At 37.2% G+C, this 25139-nt stretch overlaps 1 protein-coding gene across 8 annotated transcripts in view; it reads right to left on the bottom strand.

The window, feature by feature from the left end:
* The window catches only part of APC (APC regulator of WNT signaling pathway), a 148754-nt gene that overhangs the window by 95141 nt on the left and 28474 nt on the right, over nucleotides 1–25139 (bottom strand). The window lies entirely within an intron of this gene.

The following is a 25139-nucleotide window of genomic DNA, read 5'->3' as shown; positions in this document are numbered from 1 at the left end:
CCACAAACCTTGAGATCATGACCTGAGCCGAAGTCAGACGCTCAACCGACTGAGCCACCCAGGCGCCCCTTCTATATTTCATTTAAATCGAACCAAGTGAAGCTTAAATTACTTATTTTTAGATGTTCAAAAGTTCGAAGGACAAATTCAAATTGCCAAGAATTTAAAGTAGATTTAAATTTTGGTTTAAATGGGGGGAGGAGACCAATTTCCATGATATATTTCAAAGGATATTTAACTTCAGATTTTTAAATGAAATGTTATTTACTATCATCTTTTCTTAGTTTTTCAAATCAACAGCATCAAAAGCAGCAAGCTATTAAACAGCATATTTGGAGCATTTCCATTTTATTAAAAATTGTATGAATTAGAAAAATAATAGATACAGCAAAATGCTCATAGACACACAACCACTGTTCACAGTGGTCATCCTTGGAAAGTGGGGTTATGGAGTTATTTCTTTTTCCTTTGTGCTTTTGAATATTTTTCTCTTTGTGTTTATCTTATAATGCCATACATGTATATACATATGTATATATACATACATATATAGCAAATATATATATATATACACACACCATATCTGTATATGCCATATATAATGCCATATATATATATGGCAAATAATACCCTCTAAATATTGTTGGATGAACACATGAACACTGACCACATATTACTAGTAATTACAAAAATTATATATTAAAAGTTTAAATATATTTAGAAATAACTTCTCTTCATATTTGAAATAAAGGAAACATGTGAATCAATTTGATTCTATCTAAAATATCCCTTTCGTCAGGATGACTTAGTTTTACAAAAGGCTTTCAATCTCTTACCGAAAGTGCATGATTCACTGAACAAGACTTAATTATTTATACAGTCATTGAGTATTTGTGACAAATCCAGAATAGATAATTCCTCATAAGGCCTAAACTTCTGGAAAGAAAAAGTACCCTTCAAAACAAAGAATACATTTTAGAAGCTCCTAAAAATAACTTCTTAGTATCTTAAGAAACAATTCTATTACTCTTGACTCAGACTATGATTCAAGCTCTTATTGAGTAAATCAGTTTGTAGCCAAAACATTTGTCTAAATTTTTACTGTTATGTATTGCAGAAGTCAGAGATTCAAATGACAAAATTCTGAAGAAAGTTCTGACCATTACATGTTCAATTCTCATGATAATTTAAATCTAAAAGCAAGCCAATGTAAAAACTTCACATTTTACAATAATGTCAGTGAAACATTAATTTGTGCTACCAGTTTGCATGTATCTCAGAATACAGCTCCTGCCATCCCTATTTAAATAAAAATGTTAGCATTTACACTACATATATATGTTTGCACTAAAAATATGTTCTGATTAAAGTGAAATACTAACAACAAATTGTATGTTAAGGCTATTAACGTGTTTGTACTCACAAAACATGCCCTTGGTTTCAAATATCTGTTCATTTATGATCAAATTTGACTGTTTTTAGTAAATGTTAGTAAGTAAATACTATAAATATGAACACATATTTCAGAAAACCTTCTGAACCTTCTGCAGCTTAAAAAAACTAATGACTAAATACAATGAATAGGATTAAAAAAAATTTTTTTTAATGTTTTTATTTATTTTTGAGACAGAGAGAGACAGAACATGAGCAGGGGAGGGGCAGAGAGAGAGAGAGGGAGACACAGAATCTAAAGCAAGTCCCAGGCTCTGAGCTGTCAGCACAGAGCCTGATGCGGGGCTCGAACTCACGGACTGTGCAATCATGACCTGAGCTGAAGTTGGACGCTTAACCGACTAAGCCACCCAGGAGCCCCATGAATAGGATTTTTAATGTCTTAAATATTGCATTCCATTTTAACATAGACATGTTTGGGCTAATTTTAAGACTTGTGACTTCAAAAACTGATAAGAATATGGGCAACATTATTAACTAGTATAAAAGGAGTTAAAATTCGAGCTCCTTTCAGTTATCTTAATGGACTCTTATGCTTTGTTAATATTTAACTTTCTTTTTACTGGGAGACTTCTATAGTTTATAGTGAAACAGATTTATGCCTATGAAGATATCAAGTTTCTTTAAAAATAATAATTATGTATTGAAAAAGCACATGCTAGTGTAAATCTAAGTTCTCCAGATGATAAGCCATCAAATAAAGCTGATGTTCATTTAGAAACCTCTGGTCTTTAGATTTATATTGGGTTATAGCAAGACAAAGTGAAAGAGAATAAAATGAGACCAATCTCATAGGCCATATTGGCTATGAAGATCACTTCTCCCATATTGTCTATATTTTTCACAGAATCTGGGAAGGAGCTGAACTGTTGCAGTGGCAATGGCAATGGGATTTTTAGTGATGTACAAACTAAATGGAAGATATAATCATAGTCTTCTACAAGCCAGACTTAATCTTCCTCAAGAGGCAAAAGTTTCCAAAAGAAACTGCCTAGCACCAACATTACAAGCTTAAGTAGTTTTTCTACCTCCAGTCTTTCTTCTCTTGAACTGGCAAACACCAAAACAGTTTTTTATACCCCTGCTCAAAAAATATTTCATGGCTTTCTACCGCTGACAGTGGAACTGAGTCAGTTTGGAGTTTAATCATGGAGTGCCCTGAATGGCATATCAATTCATTAGTTTTCCTACACTGATAGTCTTCTACTTGTATTAAATTTCCTGTGGCTGCCAGAACAAATTACCACAAAAGCGATGGCTTAAAACAACAAAATTTATTATCTCACAGTTTTGCTGTTCAGAAGTCCGAAATGGGTCTCATTCTAAGCTAAAATCAAGGTATCTACAGGGCTGCATTCCTTTCTGGAGGCCCTAAGGGAGAATTTGTTTTCTTGTCCTTTCCAGCATCTAGAGACCAAATTCCTTGGTTCAAGGCCTCCTTCCTTCATCTTCAAAGCTAGCAACAGTGGAGTCTTCAATTTGCAGCACTCTGATCTTGCTTCTGTTGTCATCATCTCTTTCTTTGGCTCTTGTTCTACTTCCCTCTTACACTTTTATTATTATTTAAAAAATTTTTTTTAAATCTTTATTTTTGAGAGAGAAAGAGAGAGGGAGATGGAGAGGGAGAGGGAGAGAGGGAGAGGGAGAGAGAGAGAGAGAGAGAATGAACAAGCCGGGGATGAACAGAGAGAGAGGGAGACACAGAATCTGAAGCAGGCTCCAGGCTCTGAGTGGTCAGCACAGAGCCCAAAGGGGGGCTCAAACTCATGAACTGCGAGACCATGACCTCAGTCAAAGATGGATGCTTCATTGACTGAGCCACCCAGGGGCCCATTCCCTCTTACACTTTTAAAGATTCATCTCAAGGACCCTTAAATAGGTCCACCTCAGCAATCCAGGATAATCTCCCTATTTTCAGGTTACCTCATTATCAACTATTCCATCTGCAACCTTAATTCCCCTTTGTCACATCATTATTCTGCCTATCACACTACAGCTTAACTTTATTTCAGAACCTGCATCCTAATAATAGTCCAATTAAACTATTTTATAGAACCATTTAAGGATTAAATGGGTAATTTTGGACAGATTTTATAAACTACAAAATACTTTTTTAAAGTAAAGGATTACTAATTGCTCTATTGGTCCAAATCAAAGTTCATCTTCAACATACATTTCCATGAAGTAATCTACCATCCCATCTTGAATCAATTCACCTTCCTCTTCTCTCCATTGTTACTACCTCTTTTATGGCACAAACGCATTTTGTACCTTTGTGTGCACATTTCCTTTCCTATTCCTGACTATAATAATCTTAAAAAAATTTGTTTAATGTTTGTTTATTTTTGAGAGAGACAGAATGCAAGCAGGGGAGGGGCAGAGAAAGAGGGAGACACAAAATCTGAAGCAGGCTCCAGTCTCTGAACTGTCAGCACAGAGCCTGACATGAGGCCTGAACCCACGAGATGTGAGATCATGACCTGAGCCGAAGTCGGCCGCTTAACTGATTGAGCCACCCAGGCGCCCCATGACTATAATAATCTTGAGGGAAGAGCCATACTTGATTTTATCTAGCATGTTTCATGGTGTGTAGCACAATATTTTGTGCATTATAGGTACTTATTAAATATTAGTATAAGGAATGATTCAAAATTAATCTCCAGGGGTGCCTGGGTGGCTCAGTTGGTTAAGCGTCTGACTCTTGATGTTGACTCAGGTCATGATCTCATGGTTTCGTGAGTTCAAGTCCCACATCAGGCTCTGTGCTGACAGCGTGAAGCCTGCCTGGGATTCTCTCTCTTCTCTCTCCCTCTGCCCCTCCCCTACTGGTGCTGTCTCTCTCTCTCTCTCTCTCTCTCTCAAAATAAATAAACATTTAAAAATAAATAAATAAGATTGATCTTCAAAGGTATCCAATGCAGATGCTCTCATGGAATAAAAGTAGAACAAATACTGAATAATGAATATTATTGCAAAATAACTTTCTAAGAGGAAACAGAATGCTTTAAATAAAAACCCTGGGCCCTGTAGATGGGAAAAATGGGATGCAGCCTTGGGACCAAATTTTTAAGGTTAGGTGGCTGCACACTAAGAATTACTTTAGGAGCTTCAAGAAGTTTTCAAACACCATTAAATCAGAATCTCTAAGAATGAAGCCCAGGCATTAGTATGTGCTGCCAGGATTAAGTACGAAGCAGTTTCCTAGCTTCAGCTGCCAAAGTTCCCACTGCACTATGGGAGGGAGGCCATTTTGAAATGCCTTTTCATTTAGAGTGCTATACAGCTTGAGGCATCTGCTTAGAGAAGAAAAAACTTCTTCCTGTCAAAAAGCTCTCTAGGCCTATATTAGCAGTTAAGATGAGAAAAAATATGTAGAACCAATAAATATACAGAAAATGTTCTACTACATTAAGGAAGCAAAGAAATAAAAGCAAGAATATCATTTTCACCTATCTTATTCAATAGGTGAAACTTAAAATAATATTGTGGGTCAGTAAGGATACATGAAAATAAGCAGCAGTTTCAAAAGTCCTTAAATACTATGTTTAAAATGCTCATACTGAAGTAAGCCTAGTTAAAAGAAATTATCCTACATACAGATACATGCACAAAGAATTATATTCAAAGACACTCAGTATTGTTCACACTAGGGAAATGTTAACAAACAGCCTCAATGATTGAAACAAATGTTTGGTTCATTATACTTATGTTACAGTTAAAGAGAATTAAAATTATGTCGGACATACAAGTGCATAAAAAGGGATAAAATACTTAGGAATAAATTTAACCAAACAGATGAAAGATCTGTACACTGAAAACAATAAGATACTGATGAAAGGTATTAAAGACACAAGCAAATGCAGACACTCCATGTTTATAGAATGGAAGAATTAATATTGTTAAAATGTCCACACTACCCAAAGCAATCTACAGATTTAACACAATCCCCATCAAAATTCCAGTGGCATTTTTCAAACAAACAGAACAAATAATCCTAATATTTGAGTAAAACCACAAAAGACCCTGAGTAGTCAAAGCAATCCTGAGACAGAACAAAGCTGGAGGCACCACACTTCCTGATTTCAAACTATGTTGCAAAGCTATAATAATGACAACAGTTTGCTTTTGGCATAAAAAAAGACACAGGGATGTCTGGCTGGCTCAGTCAGTAGAGCATACAACTCTTGATCTCAGGGTTGTGAGTTCTAGCCCCATGTTGGATATAGAGATTACCTTAAAAAAACAAAAAACAAAACAAAACAAAGACAAAGAAAAGACACATAGATCAATGGAACAGAATAGGAAAAAATGTGTATATGGTCAGTTAATTTATAACAAAGGAGCCAAGAATATAAAATGGGAAAAGAACAGTACCTTTAACAAATGGTGCTGGCAAAACTGGACAGCCACATGCCAAAGAATGCCCTATTTTGCACCACACACAAAAATCAACTCAAAATGGATTAAAGACTTAAATTAAGACCTGAAAGCATAAAACTCCTAGAAGGAAACATATAGGAGGTAGATTCCCTGACACCGGTCTTAGCAATGACTTTTTGGATTTGAAACCAAAAGCAAAAAGAAACAACTGGGACTACATCACACTAACAAGCTTCTGCACAGCAAAAGCAACTATCAACAAAATGAGGGGTGTCTGGGTGGCTTAGTCAGTTAAGTGTCTGACTCCGGTTCTGGTCATGATCTCACAGTTCATGAGTTTGATTCCCGCGTTGGGCTCTGTGCTGACAGTTCAGAGCCTGAAGCCTGCTTCGAATTCTGTGTCTCCCTTTCTCTGCCCCTCCCAGACTCGTGCTCTGTCTCTGTCTCTCTCAAAAATAAACATTAAGGGGAGCCTGAGTGGCTCAGTCGGTTAAGCATCCGACTTCGGCTCAGGTCATGATCTCGCAGTCCGTGAGCTCGAGCCCCGCGTTGGGCTCTGTGCTGACAGCACAGAGCCTGGAGCCTGTTTCAGATTCCGTGTCTCCCTCTCTCTCTCTGACCCTCCCCCGTCATGCTGTCTCTCCCTGTCTCAAAAATAAATAAACATTAAAAAAAATTTTTTTTTAATAAAAAAAATAAAAATAAACATTAAAAAATTTAAAAATATATATTATTCAACCATGAGAAAGAAGGAAATTTTGCCATTTGCAACAATATGGATGGACCTTGAGGGCATTATGCTAAGTGAAAAAATCCAGACAGAGAAAGACAATTACTGCTTGGTATCACTTATAGGTGGAGTCTAAACAAAAAGCCAAACTCATAGAAAATAAAAAATAAAATGTTACAGAAGATAATTATGTAATATATAAACACATAATTTATACAATATTAGTGAAAGTGTAGAGTGTTGTATGTTTAAGATGATACCAACTAGCTTTTTTTTTTTTTTTTAAAGAAGAATGATATATGTGCACAGATAAACCAAAATATGTCTCCTCCCTGGGTATAGGATTTTAGAAATTCTAATTTTTCTGAATTTTGTAAAATTTCCATCATGTAACACACATTTCAATATATATTATCTGTAATTTCTTTTTAAAGTTAAATACTTCTAAGTTGAACACAATTTGAAATCACATTTGAAGGAGAAAGAAATTAAATTAACATTTATTACTCATCTAACCTGTGTCCAGAAGCAGATTCAGATTTTGTGGGGACCAGAAGCAAATACAAATTGTGGGGGAACCCTCCTTAAGTACAAATTAATTCAAAATTGCTAGGGCTACAGCAAAAGGGCTTAGGAAGGGCCCATGCAATTAGGGCATTAACCTTCATTAGTTTCATGATAAATTTTCTTCCAAATCAATAGCAGACATTACATTAGGCAAATACATATAATGTCATCTAATCCTAATAAAACCTCTGAAGAAATTTTTTTTTAAATCACTATTCACAAACACACAGAATTGAGGCTTAAAGCAATTTAAAGACTCATCCAAGTACACACAACACTGAAGTGGCAGTCTGACTCCTAAGCCAATGTTGATCACACTGCTCACCTTTCAGGTCTCATGAACACTTCCCTGCACTAAATTATATCTAAGTATGTTATCTCCCAGAGCAGCTTGTACTTCTTGTTTAGAACCTCATGTCTCATAAAAAGTTACTTGTTCAATTATAATCCTGATGATTATTGCAGCACCTGGCTGTGCAGAAGGTGCTCAATAAATATTTATTATATGAATACATTTTTAATAATCAGAATAAGTGAAAATGAGAAGAGTCAAAATAGTTTTGAAAACGTCTATTTGGAATCTACAATAAATCCCCTTTGCCCATATCAGTGAGTAACCACAGATTTCTCTATTAGATACCTAGGACAAAATTTCTTTAAATGCAGAAGACATTCCTGTGTTAATTTCATTAAATAAAGAGAAACATAGTTTGGAGTTGTTTTATGGGGTATGGCAAATACAAGCAGTGTGTGGTAGTAGGCACATCAGTAAAGGCAAACAAACAAACAAACAAACCAAGAAAGAAAAACTATGAAGAACTTAATCATGGTTACTCTGAGTTAATTCTGCTTCACTGTCCTTGTACCATTTAAAATATGTTAACTATGTATTAGGTTAAACATGCCCTGTTGTTACTCTAGTGAGTATGCTACATTACATGGTAAAAAGGACTTCGCAGATATAACTGAGGTTATTAATTGGCTGATTTTAAAATTGGGAGATGTAACTGGAATTAAAATAAAAACTGAAAAAAAATAGGGAGATTATCCTGGGTGGGTGCAACGTAAACAAATGATCCCTCAAAAGCTTCAACGTGGTTAATGACTTCCCAAAGAAGTTAGAATAGAATTTCAAATTCCTCACCTTGGTTTATAAAACTGCATAATCTAGCTTCTGTCCTCATTCCCACTCTCCTCTTCTGCTTTGCCCTTTCGTCACTCTTTCTTATGCTTTTGTACTGCCTTTCCTTTAGCCTCAAGAACTCTGCTTCCAAATCTTCAAATGACTGCTCCATCGTTATCATTCAGATCTTGGCATAAATGTCACATCTTCAAAGAGACCTTCCATGGTTACCTTATCAACATTGGTACTGTCCTTAAACTTTCTACCACATAATCCTGTTTTGTCCTCAAATCATTTTAAGATCTGAAAGGCTCTATCTATGTACCTATTTATCTATTTATTTTTGTCTCTCACATTGTTTACCAAAGTAGAATATAAATTCCATGAGGACAGGAACCTAGATTCTTGTGCACTGCTGTTTCCTTCACACCTGGAACAGTGCTTCGTGCACAGTATGCATCAATACATACTCCTGAAAGTATGAATGTAGATGATATAAAAATGAATTAGGCATTAATTTAGAATAAAGTAGGGGATCTAAAACATTTACAACAAAAGTTTTAATACAAGGCAACATCTGTATCAAAGGATGAGAGATTAGATGATTTCTGGCTAGATGATCAAGAAAAATTTCAGACAGAAAATAGCAACAGAACTAGCCTTGAAAGGTATTTAGGAATTTTTCAAGACAAAGATTTTGATTTTGTCTGTTAGGTTAAAGAATTCAGACTTCATCTTATAGGTAAATGAAAATAAAGATGTTTCAAATAAGTTAGGATACACAATTAGAGACAAGATTCACAGAAGTTAATAGGACTAGCTTCTAGTTCCTACTCAAGAGGGGAGATAATCAGAAATTATATGCATGTTACTATTAGTTTATAGTTAAATGTAATGACCAAAGACTTTTTCAGTTGGAAAATATAATGGCAGGGAAAAATATTAAATTTTATATTCTGCAAGAAACCTAACTTTGCTTTATTTGGTGTTATTTTAGCAATTTTGACAACACAGTTATTTATTAATTTTATGTTGTTAATAAAACAACAACAAAAAAACCCACAAGGTCACCTTTGGCAACCATTTTATCCAACTAACAAAATATTCAAATATTTGCATGTAAGTAGGGGATATTTTGTTTTCTAAATTCTTAACATGTCCTAATCTGGTAAAGTGTCAGAATCGGGACATCCAATGTTTTAAACTATCCCCTTGGGGGAAAAAAATCCTGATCAATTTTTTAAAATGAAATGTTTAAAACAAGACTTTATGCTTGCCTTTTTTAAAAAAAAAAAATTGTCTTGCTTAATGTTAACTTTGCTCTTCACTGAAAACCAGAAATAGCTATAAGATTGCTCCCTAAAATACAATTTACAATACAAACTTATAAACCCTATTCATTTTAACACTAACAGCTCAGGGACATAAGTCACCAAAACAGTACCAAGTGTTTATGGTATCACTGTGAACACAAGAAAAAGAAGCATGCAGAGTGAGTTTTTGAAAATAGTCTTTCTCTAAGAAAAACATAATTAAAAATTAAAATCACATTAACATTTAAATTATCATAGGGGTGCCTGGGTGGCTCAGTGGGTTAAACATCTGACTTTGGCTCAGGTCATGATCTCGTGGTTCATGAGTTCGAGCCTCATATTGGGCTCTGTGCTGACAGGTCATAGCCTGGGCCTGCTTTGGATTCTGTGTCTCCTCTTTCTGTCCCTCCCCCACTCGCATTCGCTCTCTCTCTCTCTCTCAAAAAGAAACATTAATAAAATTTTTTTTAATTAGCATAAACTACCTAGATTACCTGAGGAATCCTTTATCAACTTATATACATCGGCCTTTGAAATACATAAGGATCAATAAGGAAAACGCCAATTTTAATTGAGGTTAAAAACAAAATTTGGTGTACATAAGAAAATAAATTATAGCCTAATAATGGCACTTACTTTATTTATTAGAACCTTAAACCAAATCTTTGAGTCAAGACTTTTATTCTCATTCCAATATCCCCAAATCCTTTACCTTAGATGAGGAAATAATCACTTTTTCAACACCCTATATACCAACTGCATTTGATATTGCCTAATGCTGTATCATTTGCTTCCTTTTTGAAAGTGTTCCCTTCTTCTTGCTTTATGCTAAATTTTAAACATAGAAGGCAAAGTATAAACTAAAATTATTTCACTTCTAGGTACTTAAGGATAAATGTTTGCTAAATAATCCGAACTTATTATTAAGTAAAATGAAAAAAGAAAATCTACCTAGCATTACTGGGCTGTGTCAATCAAATCAGAAACCTCTGGTCACTTGGACTATCTCCAGTAGTACCCTATAGAGTCATTTTAAGATTTAGGATAATGAGTCACCTAATAAAAGAATTCAAAATGAATACTTAATATTATGCTCTAAAAGGAAGAGGGAAATGAAAATGAAGGCAAATGAATAAATGTAATTCCCTCCTTCAATATAGATTAATGTTTTTAAAACTGAATTTCACATTTACTTTGTAATGTCTTTTTAAACTTTCTTTAAAAAATTTTTTTTTGACAATTATTCATTTTTGAGAGACAGAGAGAAACAGAGCGTGAGTGGGGAAGAGGCAGAGAGAGGGAGACACAGAATCCAAAACAGGTTCCAGGCTCTGAGCTATCAGCACAGAGCCCAAGGCAGGGCTCGAACCCACAAACTGTGAGATCAAGACCTGAGCCGAAGTTGGACACTTAACCGAATGAGCCACTCAGGCACTCCTTTTTAAACTTTCATTGTCAAGTCCTCCAAGAATGAGTAGAATTACTTGAAGTGTCACATTGCTTTTATAGAAGCACAAAGTAAGATTTCTTAAGAATTGGACAAAAATTCATTTCACATTCTAATACATTTCTCAGTAGACACCAACAATTAATCAATAAGCATCATGGTCCCAAAGCAGTCTATACCTAATACAATATGGAAAAGGCATTTTCTTAATCTTTTCACAAAGAAGGTCCAAAATTTAATTCAAACAAATAGTTATATCTGCTCAATAAAACACTTGAGACTTTCACAGAGATCTTTGTGATATTTATTTTTTTTACAAAAGAAAACACAAAGTTCTTTACAAAAAAAAAAAGTCTCCAATGAAGTGATAAGACAACTTGACTGGATTTATCAACCGTTTATTTTACACAAAAAGTCTATATAAAATATTATCTGTCAAGAAGTTTGGAGGGTTGATTCCCACCCTCTTCCCATGGTCCCTGACCACTTGCTTTGAAATAGTTTGTCTAACACTCCTATAATATTAAGAACATTATGCTGCTTGAAAGGTTTAAAAAATAAAACAAACTTAACAGTGGTTTCCTCTGGAGAGTAGAATTGAGTGGTGCTTTAATTTTTACTGCTTAAAAAAAAATTTTTTTTAAAGTAAGCTCTACATTCAATGTGGAGCTTGAACTCACAATCCTAAAATCAAGAGTTGTATGTTCTATCAACTGAGCCATCCTGACACCACCTTTACTTCTTAAATTTTTAACAGTGACCTGTATTACTTTTATATTAACAACAACAAAAATAGCACTAAGCTATACTTAACAAAAAAATAATCCTTAATTGCTGGCTTCTACAAACACCCTTCAAGATCAGTATTTTTTTTACCTTTCATAGAGTTCAATTGGTGACAAAATAAAAGTTCAAGCTCATTAGCAATACATGTAAGGTCCTTTATGATCTGAGCCCTTCATACCTCTAGGCTATGCAACTACTCCAGCTACATTCCAACCGTGATTCCTGTGCACTTAACCACCAAGTCATACTATTTTGTCTCCTGGAAGGTTCTCACCCCCTACTTTTTCACCTACCTAATGCTGACCCATTTTTAGGACTCAGTTTAGATGGCATCTCCCAAAAGCCTTCTCTAACTTCTCTCGCCAGAGTCAGATCCCTCTCCCTCAGTATGCTTCCCCAAGTCCCTGAATTTACCAACTACTTCTTTAACCATTCACTTGGGATTATTTACTTACTGATCTTTCTGACTCAACTCTTTCAGAACAAGACTCTCATCTTGTATTTCAACATTGTATTCTCAAGAGCTAGCAGCCTAGTCAAAAGTAGTTCCTTGAATGCTTGGAATATGAATGAACTACCTCTTATACATCAAGATACAATTCTGTGAAGCTGTCTTTATTCCAAGTAGTCAGATGCTCTTACCTCTATGCTCCTGTAGTAAGTACTTAAATCATTTACCAACTGAAATTACACCTATTTCCCCTATTAGCTTCTTCTTTTTTTTTAATGTTTGCTTTTTTTTAAAAAAATTTTTTTAACCTTTATTTATTTTTGAGACAGAGAGAGACAGAGCATGAACGGGGGAGGGTCAGAGAGAGGGAGACACAGAATCTGAAGCCCGACGCGGGGCTCGAACTCACGGACCCCGAGATCATGACCTGAGTCGAAGTCGGACGCTTAACGGACTAAGCCACCCAGGTGCCCCAATGTTTGCTTATTTTTGAGAGAGATAAAGAGACAGAGTGAGAGCAGGGAAGGGGCACAGAGAGAGAGAGAGAGAGAGAGAGAGAGAGAGAGAGATACAGAATCTGAAGCAGGCTCCAGGCTCTGAGCTGTCAGCACAGAGCCCGACGCAGGGCTCAAACTCACAAACCGGAGATCATGATCTGAGCTGAAGTCAGACACTGAACCAACTGAGCCACCCGGCCACCCACCCCCCATTAGCTTCTGAACAAGGATCTCTGCCTTAATTTTCCTAACTATACAATCCCTGTCGCAGGTATCTAGTAGAAATTAAATTGTGTTGAGTAAATGAAACAAATATTCCTTAAAAAGTACAAGTGATAAAGGAACAAGGATAGGATAGCCTGCTCATTTCTTATTTATTTCTCTATATTTACAATAGTAATATATCATAAAGTTCAAAAAACATTTTGTGCTTGTTTAGGATTAGGGACAGGCAGCCATTAAAAGAATGAACTATCCCCAAGACAGCTCCTTATCCTTTGACTTCCTAAAACTCTGCTCTCTTTTTCATCTAAATTATATTCTCATTTTAAACAATTACTCCCTTGACCCAATCAAAAGTGTATTTAATAAAACAGCAGAGAAATGTATGTAACACATATAATCAAACAATATATTTTTTTAAATGTTCTTTTTTGGGAGAGCGCAAGCAGGGAAAGGGCAGAGAGAGGGGGACAGAGGATCTGAAGCAGGCTCTGTGCTGACAGGTTGACAGCAGTGAGACCAATGTGGGGCTCTAACTCATGAACAGCAAGATCATGACCTGGGCCAAAGTCGGACACTCAACCCACTGAGCCCCCAGGTGCCCCAATCAAACAGAATATTTTAATATTACGGTATTAAAAATATGAAACTAATAAAACAATAAGTTAATCAAATACCTCCCCACCTTCAAGCTTTTCAATGAACATCCTCACGTATTTATTTTAGTTTAAATCTGATGACACCACTTTCTTTGCTACTTTCTCAAGGGAAGTCTCCTTTCCTCTCACATCCCCTTAGGCAGGGGTCGGTGTGGAGGTGGTGATGGTCAGATAATGGAGCTGGCTGGTTTCACTTTAAATGTACAACTATAAACACACACATATTCAACACTGCCTGGCAGCACTACTGTGTTTCCTAGGAAGCCTGCATTCCCAGTCTCTGAGTTAACTTCTTGGTACCTTTTTTCTCTTATAAAACCTACAACCCACCTATTTTCCTACCTATGCCACTTTCAGGTGAAGACCTACTTCACTCCATTGGAGAGAAATTCTCTCATATCTCCCTGTCATGCTCACACTGCTTCCCTATTAAAATGCATAAAGCACTCCTGTTCCTATCAAAGACCAATATCCCCTTTCTTGGGCAATGGATTCCAACTACTCTTGGCTATCCAAGAAGTCATCTTTGAGCAGTCCCTCTCTCATGCATTGCCAATTTCTCCTTTGTACTTGATCATTCTCATGAACACACAAACAGGCTCTAGTATCACTCATCTTTACAAATCCCTTTCTTGACCTTAGTGTCCCCCACCATACATACACAAGATATGACTCCTTTTCTCTGTTCTACTCACACCAAAATTTCTTGATTTAGTGACCATCATTTCCTGTCTCTATTTTCTCACCTCTGATTCACTCTTTTTAAAAAATTTATATCCAAGTTAGTTAGCATATAGTGCAACAATGATTTCAGGAGTAGATTCCTTAATGCTCCTTACCCATTTAGCCCACCCCCCCCACAACCCCTCCAGTAACCCTCTGTTTGATCTCTATATTTAAGTCTCTTATATTTAGTCCCCCTCCCAGTTTTTACAATATTTTTGCTTCCCTTCTGTATGTTCATTTGTTTTCTATCTTAAAGTCCTCATATGAGTGAAGTCATATGATATTTGTCTTTCTCTAATTTCACTTAGAATATCCTCTAGTTCCATCCATGTAGTTGCAAATGGCAAGATTTCATTCTTTTTGATTGCTGAGTAATACTCCATCATATATCTTCTTTATCAATTCATCCATCGATGGACATTTGGGCTCTTTCCATACTTTGGCTATTGTTGATAGCACTGCTATAAACATTGGGGTGCATGTGCCCCTTCAAAACAGCGTACCTGTATCCCTTGGATAAATACCTAGTAGTGCAATTGCTGGGTCCTAGGGTAGTCCTATTTTTAATTTTTTGAGGAACCTCTAAACTGTTTTTCCAGAGTGGCTGCATCAGCTTGCACTCCCACCAGCAATACAAAAGAGATCCTCTTTCTCCACATCCTTGCCAACATCTGTTGTTGCCTGAGTTGTTAATGTTAGCCATTGTGACAGGTGTGAGGTGGTATCTCATGTGGTTTTGATTTGTATTTCCCTGATGATGAGTGAACTTGAGCATCTTTTCATGTGTCGGTTGGACATCTGTATGTCTTCTTTGGAGAAGTTTGTATTCATGTCTTTTGCCCATTTCTTCACTGGATTATTTGTTTTTTGGGTGTTGAGTCTGAGCAGTTCTTTATAGATTGTGGATACTAACCCTTTATCTGTTATGTTGCTTGCAAATATCTTCTCCCATTGTGTCGGTTGACTTTTACTTTTGCTGATTGTTTCCTTCACTGTGCAGAAGGTTTTTATTTTGACGAGGTCCCAACAGTTCATTTTTGCTTTGGTTTCCCTTGCCTCCGGAGACATGTTGAGTAAGAAGCTGCTGCGGCCAAGGTCAAAGAGGTTTTTGCCTGCTTTCTCCTCAAGCATTTTGATGGTTTCCTGTCTTACATTTAGGTCTTTCATCCACTTTGAGTTTATTTTTGTGTATGGTATAAGAAAGTGGTCCAGGTTCATCTTTCTTCATATCGCTCTCCAGTTTTCCCAGCACCACTTGCTGAAGAGATTGTCTTTATTCCATTGGATATTCTTTCCCACTTTGTCAAAGATTAGTTGACCATAAGTTTGTGGGTCCATTTCTAGGTTCTCTATTCTGTTCCATTGATTTGAGTGCCTGTTCTTCTGCCAGTACTATACTGTCTTGACGATTACAGCTTTGTAATACAGCTTGAAGTCTGGAATTGTGATGCCTATTTTGGTTTCTTTTTTCAAGATCTCTTTGGGTCTTTTCTGGTTCCATACAAAGTTTAGGATTGTTTGTTCTAGCTCTGTGAAGAAGGCTGGTGTTATTTTGATAGGGATTGCATTGAATATGTAGGTTGCTTTGGGTAGAATTGACATTTTAACAGTATTTGTTCTTCCTATCCAGGAGCATGGAATCTTTTTCCGTTTTTTTTGTGTCCTCTTCAATTTATTTCATAATCTTTCTACAGTATTCAGTGTATACATTTTTCACCTCTTTGGTTAGATTTATTCCTAGGTATTTTATGGTTTTTGGTGCTATTGTAAATGGGATCAATTCCTTGATTTCTCTGTTGCTTCATTATTGGTATATAAGAATGCAACCGATCTGTGCATTGATTTTATATCCTCCAGCTTTGCTGAATTCATGTATCAGTCCTAGCAGTTTTTTTGTGGAATCTTTTGGGTTCTCCATATAGAGTATTATGTCATCTGCAAAGAGTGAAAGTTTGACCTCCTCCTGGACAATCTGGATGACTTTTATTTTTTGTGTTATCTGATTGCTGAGGCTAAGGCTTCCAATACTATGGTGAATAACAGTGGTGAGACTGGACATCCCTGTCTTGTCCCTGACCTGAGGAGGAAAGCTCTCATTTTTTTCCCCATTGAGGAAGATATTAGCGTTGGGTCTTTCGTATATGGCTTTTATGATCTCGAGGTATGATCCTTCTACCCCTTTTTTCTTGAGGGTTTTTATCAAGAAAGGATGCTGTATTTTGTCAAATGCTTTCTCTGCATCTATTGAGAGGACCATGTGGTTCTTGTCCTTTCTTTTATTGATGTGATGAATCACATTGATTGTTTTTGCAAATATTGAACCAACCCTGCATCCCAGGCATAAATCCCCTTGGTTGTGGTGAATAATTTTTTTTAATGTATTATTGGATCTGGTTGGCTACTATCTTGTTGAGATTTTTTGCATCCATATTCATCTGGGAAATTGGTTTACAGTTCTCCTTTTGAGTGGGGTCTTTGGTTTCGGAATCAAGGTGATGCTGGCTTCATAGAAAGAGTTTGGAAGTTTTCCTTTCATTTCTATTTTTTGGAACAGCTTCAAGAGAATATGTGTTAACTCTTCCTTAAATGTTTGGTAGAATTCCCTTGGAAAGCCATCTGGCCCCAGACTCTTGTTTTTTGGGAGATTTTTGATTATTAATTTGATTTCTTTACTGGTTATGGGTCTGTTCAAATTTTCTATCTCTTCCCATTGCAGTTTTGGTAGTTTCTATGTTTCTAGGAATTTGTCCATTTCTCCCAAATTGCCCACTTTATTGGCATATAATTGTACAAATTTTCTCTTATTTTGTTTTTATTTCTGCTGTGTTGGTTGTGATCTCTCCTCTTTCATTCTTGATTTTAATGATTTGGGTCTCTTCCTTTTTCATTTTGATCAAACTGGCTAGTGGTTTATCAATTTTGTTAACTCTTTCAAAGAACCAGCTTCTGGTTTCTTTGATCTGTTGGTTTTGTTTTTTTTTTTTTTTTTTTTGGTTTCAATACCATTGATTTCTGCTCTAATGTTTATTATTTCCTGTCTTTTGCTGGCTTTGGGTTTTATTTGCTGTTCTTTTTCCAGGTCTTTAAGGTGTAAGGTTAGGTTGTATATCTGAGACCTTTCTTCCTTCTTTAGGAAGGCTTGGATTGCTACATACTTCCCTCTTAAGACTGCTTTTGCTGCATCCCAGAGGTTTTGGGCTGTGGTGTTGTCATTTTCATTGGCTTCCATGTACTTTTTAATTTCCTCTTTAACTTCTTGGTTAGCCCACTTATTCTTTCATAGGATGTTCTTTAGTCTCCAAGTATTTGTTATCTTTCCAAACTTTTTCTTGTGGTTGATTTCGAGTTTCACAGCGTTGTGGTCTGAAAATATGCACAGTAAGATCTTGATCTTTTTGTACTTGTTGAGGGCTGATTTCTGTCCTAGTATGTAATCTATTCTGGAGAACGTTCCATGTGCACTGGAGAAGAATGTATATTCTGCTGCTTTAGGATGAAATGTACTGAATATATCTGTTAAGTCCATCTGGTCCAGTGTGTCATTCAAAGCCATTGTTTCCTTGTTGATATTCTGTTTAGGTGATCTACCCATTGCTGTAAGTGGGGTGTTGAAGTCCCCTACTATTATGTTGTTATTATCAATGAGTTTACATTCGTGATTGATTTATGTATGTGGGTGCTCCCACATTTGGGGCATAAATTTCTACAATTGTTAGGTCTTCTTGGTGGATAGATCCCTTAATTATGATATAATGCCCTTCTTCATCTTGTTAGTCTTTACTTTAAAGTCTAGATTGTCTGATATAAGTATGGTTACTCCAGCTTTCTTTTGCCGACTACTAGCATGATAGATGGTTCTCCATCCCCTTACTTCCAATCTGAAGGTGTCTTTAGGTCTAAAGTGGGTCTTTGTAAACAGCATATAGAAGGATCTTGTTTTCTTATCCATTCTATTCTCTATGTCTTTTGATTAGAGCATTTAGTCCATTGACATTGAGAGTGAGTACTGAAAGATGAATTTATTGCCATTATGTTTCTTGTACAGTTGGAGTTTCTGGTGGTGTTCCTTGGTCCTTTCTAGTCTTTGTTGCTTTTGGTATTTTTTTCTCATCTTTTCTCCCCTGAGAGAGTCTCACTTAAAATTTCTTGCAGGGCTGGTTTAGTGGTCATGAACTCCTTTAATTTTTGTTTGCGAAACTTTTAATCTCTCCTTCTATTTTGAATGACAACCTTGCTGGATAAATTTTTGGCTACGTATTTTTCTGATTCAGCACACTGAATATATCCTGCCACTCCTTTCTGACCTTCCAAGTTTCTGTAGATGGGTCTGCTGCAAACCTGATTTGTCTTCCCTTGTAGGTTAAGGCCTGTTTTACCCTTGCTGCTTTCATGATTCTTTCCTTGCCTGAGTATTTTGTGAATTTGACTATGATAGGCCTTGTTGATGGTCAGTTTTTGTTGAATCTAACGGGAGTCTTCTGTGCTTCCTGGATTTTGATGTCTGTGTCTTTCCCCAGGTTAGGAAAGTTTTCCACTATGATTTGCTCACATAACCCTGTTACCCCTCTTTCTCTCTCTTCATCTTCTGTGATCCCTATGATTCTGATGTTGTCCCTTTTTAATGAGTCACTGATTTCTCTTAATTCTTAAATCGTGCTCTTTTGCCTATTCTCACTCTTTTTTTCTGCTTCATTATTCTCCACTAGTTTGTCCTCTATATTGCTGATTCACTGCTCTGCCTCATCCATCCTTGCTGCCATGGCATCCATTTGAGATTGCAGCTCATTTATAGCATTTTTTATTTCATCCTGACTAGCTTATCTTTTATCTCCACAAAAAGGGATTCTAGTCTATTTTCGACACCCACTAATATTCTTGAGATTCTAAATTCTGATTCAGACATCTTGCTTGTATCTGTGTTGACTAAATGCCTGGCGGTCATTTCTTCCCGATCTTTCTTTTGGAGTGAATTTCGCTTTGTCATTTTGAAGGAAGAAAAGAATTAATAAGATAAAAAAACCCTAAAATTAAAAAATTAAAAACAACACACACACACATACACAAATCAAATAAATGATGCTAGATCATAGGTGTGTTTTGGTCTGGTTGCTGAAAGGAGCTTGATAGATAAGAGAAAAAAGGGGGAGAAAAAAATGAAAAAAAGAAAAAAAAAGGAAAATGGAAATTTGAAAAATGAATACAATGAAATAGAATGAAATGAAATGATGGAAGTAAAACAATTTGAAAAATTTACAAAAAAGTAAATGATATAGTAGAAAACAAAGAACAATATTTTTAATAAAAATTGAAAATAAAATTAATTTTTTTCTTTCTGTATTCAAGAAAAAGAGAAAAAAAAGAAAATTGAATAGATGGACCAGCGAACAAACTAACATACAATTGAAATTACATCGTTTTCCTCTAGAAGTCAAACTGTGAAGCAATTTACAGTCTGTAAACTAAGCAGGTGGAGAGACTTGGTGTTCCTGAAGTGTGAGGCCAGCTCAGTTGGGCAGGGCTTAATGTAACAGCTCCGTTCTCCACTAGATGGTGTGGCCCAGCTTACTGGGGTGGATTTTCATGGCGCTTGTAGGTGTGTATGCGCATGCGCAGGAGTGAAAATGGCATCACCCAGCTATCCATTCTCTCCTATTGGAACTCTGTTCTCCCTGATCAGCAATTCTGCACCTGTCCTTTGTCTCCGGCTTCCATCCACTCCCTGCTTTTACACTGTCCATGACCAAGCTGTCAGGTTGCCAGGCAACATCCCCCCCCACCCCGAGTTTTATCTCAGATACAGCTGTATTTCCCAACCCCTCACTCCTGATGGACTGTGGCTTTGACCTGTTCTGCCCTTCTGCGGGAGGGTCTCACTGAGCAATGACCGGGTGCCGGCCACACCCAGGTATGTCTGCAGGACTGCGCTGCTGTCTATGCCCAGAGACTGCGGCTGGGTGCAAGCCCACCCCAGAAAAAGTTCATGTGATTATGTGGCAATAGTGTTTCAGGGGTTATGAAAAATCACAACATGCATCTGGCACCAGGGTGTACCCTTAATGACCCTATTCCAGCACAAGCGAATGTGGTTATTCTCCAGGGTCTGCTGGCACCTTTGACTGGGGGGGGGCGGGGCCACAGCACCTCTACCAAATGTCCTCCCAGCAGGGGAACTGCCTCTCCCCGTGTGGCCCAAGGAACCCCAGACCTCACTATGCTCCTGGGGATTCACCCTTCCCACCAGAGCACTGCCAGGTATTGAGCTGCAGAGTTTCAGACTCCGCGCTCCCTGTTTGTAGAGTCTTAATGGAATTTAAACCCTCTCCTTTCTCCCTTTTTAGTTCAATCTATGCAGCTGTTTACACTTTTCCACTTTCTCTCCAGCTGATTTTGGGGGGTGTGCTTTTCCAGCACTCTCCCCCTTCCCCATCTCCATCTTCTCTCTGCAAGCAAAAACAGTTCCCTGCCCTCTGTGGCTTCTCCCTCCCCCAGTTCACCTCTCCACGCCACATATCTGCTGAGTTCTGTGGTTCAGGTTGTGCAGATTGCTGTGGTAATCCTCAAATCAGTTTTCTAGGTGTGCAGGATGGTTTAGTGTTGATGTGGCTATATTTCATGGATGCGAGACACACAAAAAACTTCCATGCTGTTCCACCATCTTGGCTCTCCCCCCCCCCCCCAATTCATTCTTTAACCCACCTCAATCTTAAACAATTTCCTGAAACTCAACTGCCAAGGTCACCAATGACCACCATGTAGCCAAATTCCCCTGACCTTATCTTAGTACAATAATTTCTCGGTAACATGAGACAAACCTGATCTCTTATACCTGAAATAGACATCTTCTCTTGGCCTGTATAACATATTCTCCTGTTTTTCCTCTTCCCTCTAATTTCCTTTAATTGTTCTGCCTTTTCACTAGTCTTCTCAAAGATGGGAGTGTCTCGGGGCGCCTGGGTGGCGCAGTCGGTTAAGCGGCCGACTTCAGCCAGGTCACGATCTCGTGGTCCGTGAGTTCGAGCCCCGCGTCAGTCTCTGGGCTGATGGCTCGGAGCCTGGAGCCTGTTTCCGATTCTGTGTCTCCCTCTCTCTCTGCCCCTCCCCCGTTCATGTTCTGTCTCTCTCTGTCCCAAAAATAAATAAAAATGTTGAAAAAAAAAAATTAAAAAAAAAAAAAAAAAAAAAATGGGAGTGTCTCAGGGGCTCTTGTGTGGCTCAGTTGGTTAAGCGGCCGACTTCACCTCAGGTCATGATCTCCCGGTTTCAGTTTGAGCCCCGCACCGGGCTCTGTGCTGACAGCTCAGAGCATGTAATGTGCTTTGGATTCTGTGTCTCCCTCTCTCTCTGTCCCTCCCCTGCTCACTCTCTGTCTCTGTCTCTCTCTCAAAAATAAACAAACATTAAAAAATAAGTAAATAAAAGATGGGAGTGCCTCAGCAAGCGTTTTAGGACTACTTTTTCTCTTCGATGTTTTCTCACCCAGTCCCAAGGTGTTTTAACCAACATTCATATGATGTTACATCTCAAATTCATATCTCTATCCTAATCCTCTCCTCTGAATACCCAAGTATCTCATATGTCATCTGGATGTCTCAAACATTTAACCTAAACAGACACATGTTCCACAAATCTTCCTCTACCCTGCCACACTTAAATCTTCAAATTCTTACTCCTCTAAAGATTACTCTCAAACATTACACATGGGGGATTTTTTTTCTGTTTTATCTTACAGTGGCAGTCTTACTCTTCCATACTATTCCAGCAGCATAAATATGCCAGCACCTTTAATTTCTGCAGATTATAGTCAGAATTCATTATTTTTGTGAGTGAAAGATGCCCTATATCCATTCCAATTTCTGGATGACACCTGGATTCAAAGGCTAGATTATAATAGTAACTTCTACAGATGAGGTAGCAAGACTTCAGCAATGTGTTAGGGCTAAAGGATATATCCTACAATTTCTAAGAGGAAGCTAGTGTTTGTTTCTTTAAACAGTCCCAGTTTACGTGAGTTTTCTTCTCATCAGACATCAAGCATAATAAAAAATAAATCACTGCAAAAAGCTTAGCAATCAAACATGCATTTTCTTGAGCAGCACATAAATAATAGAAAGGTGTACACCATCCTGAAAGCCTTAGGCTTTTCTGCATACATTCCCCTTAAGATAACCACAATATCAAATGTAAGAATGCAGATCCAATCCTTATTCAAATGGGGGTGAGGTGCTAAGTTAGGAGGTACTTCAATCACACTCCAAGATTATCCCCAATAATCTTTAAAAAGTTGGTATTCAAGGGGTGCCTGAGTGGCTCAGATGGTTAAGCGTGCAACTTCGGCTCAGGTCACAATCTCATGGTTTGTGTGTTTTTGAGTTCAAGCCCCATATGGGGCTTGCTGGTGTCAGGGCAGAGCCCCCTAAAGATCCTCTGTCTCCCTCCCTCCCTCCCCCTCCCTCCCTCTCTCTCTCTCTCTCTCTGCCCCTATTCCACTCACATTCTCTCTCTCTCTCAAAAATAAATAAACATTAAAAAAAACTGGTATTCAAGTCTTTGGATGGTACTCTCCCATGCTTAATAGACTTGACCTATAGATCAGTAAGATAGTGCAGAAGTGACTTCTGAGGCTCGGTCACAAAAGACACTGTAGCTTCCATCTTGATCTCCTGGACTGCACACCTTCAAGTCAGCCACCATGTTATGAAGATACTCAGGTAACCCTATGGAAAGGCCAACATGGGGCCCAAACCAGCACCAACTTGTCAGCCAAATGAGTAAGTGACTGACCTTGGAAGCAGATTCTCTAGCCCCAGTCAAGTGAACAAATGTTGCTCATGTAAACAGGGAAAATGCAATACAGAGAGATTCTCTCACCTACTGTAAGCCACAATGGATTCTCTCACCTACTGTAAGCATATTTATGCTGCTGGAATCGAAATTCCTCAGAACCACCTTTCCATCTTTTTGTGTGGCTAATGAATGAGCTACTCTAGTCAGATTTTCCCAAATTAACTTTTAATCATGGGACTACTTTTGTTAAACTCCAAACAAGTAGGATTTTCACAATGAGGTATCGGATAATCAGATTTAAACAGAAAGTTGTTTATCCTCTTACAGTATCTGTTTTATACTTTTTAAAGTAAAAAACTCTTCTGGAGCTTGAATAAGAGTTCTCATTATGATTTAAAATTCTTAAGTACATTATCATGTTCCAGAATGCTAATTTTTGATGAAAACACAAATCACTTTACCATATTAGCATATGTATTTGCCTTCCTGAAGAATACCCACAGATATGTTTGTGAAATTTTGAGCTTCTGTGAACTATAGTATGAAAGGCTAACCATGAAAGTGGTAACAGAGTTTGCCTCTGTGGACAGGATGCAGGTGGCTGAAGGACAGTGCTACAAGATTTATTTTCGTTACATTCATACTCTCTTGGACTTTTGGAAATGTGTGCTACATGCATGTAATATCTGTTTATTAAAGATATCTTAAAGTCTCTTTTCTTGACAAAGCTGTATTTTTTAAAATGAGAGATACATAAAACAACCCTAGTACTTTTCAAAACCATGCTCATTACTTTTTTTTATGTTTACTAAGTGTGACAGTATCTCAGTATCTTATTAGTGCCTATATTTAAGTTTGAAGTCAAGAAGTAAGTTATGTGTTTACAACTCTGGAAACAACCAAGATGATATGACAAGAAATAATCTGGCTTTGATAATATAAAAACAGAATATGATTATTTTAAATTTCACATGTAGATAAGCTTATCAGCTTTAGAAAGTTACCTGAGATAGTGGTTCCTTATACCACTTCAGAAAATTATTTGAAAAAAAAGGAGTTAAAACACAGTATGCACTCATTTTGTAGACATAAAAGTTAAATCACAGGAATGTTAAGTGATTTGTCTTGATCTAGCTGAAGACAGCCAAATATTTGACTCCAGGTTTCACTCTCCACTGAACCAAAGTTAATTATTTCTGATTTAGAAATCTAAATATATTTATTTTTAACAAAGAAAGATTTTTCTCTACCACTGGTTGGTCCTTAACTGAAATAAAAAATGGACAAATATAAGGTGGATATATGTACTAGGTAAAAAATCATGGGGTGCCTGGGTGGCTCAGTCAGTTAAGCATCTGACTTTAGCTCAGGTCATGATCTCACAGTTTATGAGTTCAAGCCCCGCATCTGGCTCTGTCCTGACAGCTTGGAGCCTGGAGCCTGCTTCAGATTCTGTGTCTCCTTCTCTCTCTGCCCCTCCCCAACTTGTGCTCTGTCTCTGTCTCTCCAAAAATAAATGTAAAAAAAAAAATTTTTTTTAAATCAACAAAAACAGGTGAACACCAAGACATATCATAGTGAAATTTGCAAAATACAAAGATAAAAAGAGAATTCTTCTTAAAGCAGCCAGGGACAAACCTTAACCTATAAGGGTAGACATAAAAGGTCAGCAGCAGACATGTCCACAGAAACTTGGCAGGCCATAAGGGAGTGGCATTATATATTTACTGTGCTACGTGGGAAAAATATACAGTCGAGAATACTTTAACTAGCAAGGTTGTCTTTCAGAAAAGAGGGAGAGATAGTTTCCAAGACAAAAATTAAAGGAGTTCAAAAACACTAAACCAGCTATGCAAGAAATAGTAAAGGGGACCCTGTGAGCAGAAAGAGAGACCAAAAGCAACAAAGACTAGAAAGGAACAGAGATTATCTACAGGAACAGCAACTTTACAGGTAATACAATGGCAATAAATTCATATCTATCAATAATTAGTCTGAATGT

Source organism: Lynx canadensis, chromosome A1 (assembly GCF_007474595.2).
Source record: "Lynx canadensis isolate LIC74 chromosome A1, mLynCan4.pri.v2, whole genome shotgun sequence".
Classification (NCBI taxonomy): Eukaryota; Metazoa; Chordata; class Mammalia; order Carnivora; family Felidae; genus Lynx; species Lynx canadensis.
Note: the sequence above shows the minus strand (reverse complement) of the source record. Positions and strands in the feature narration are given on the sequence as shown.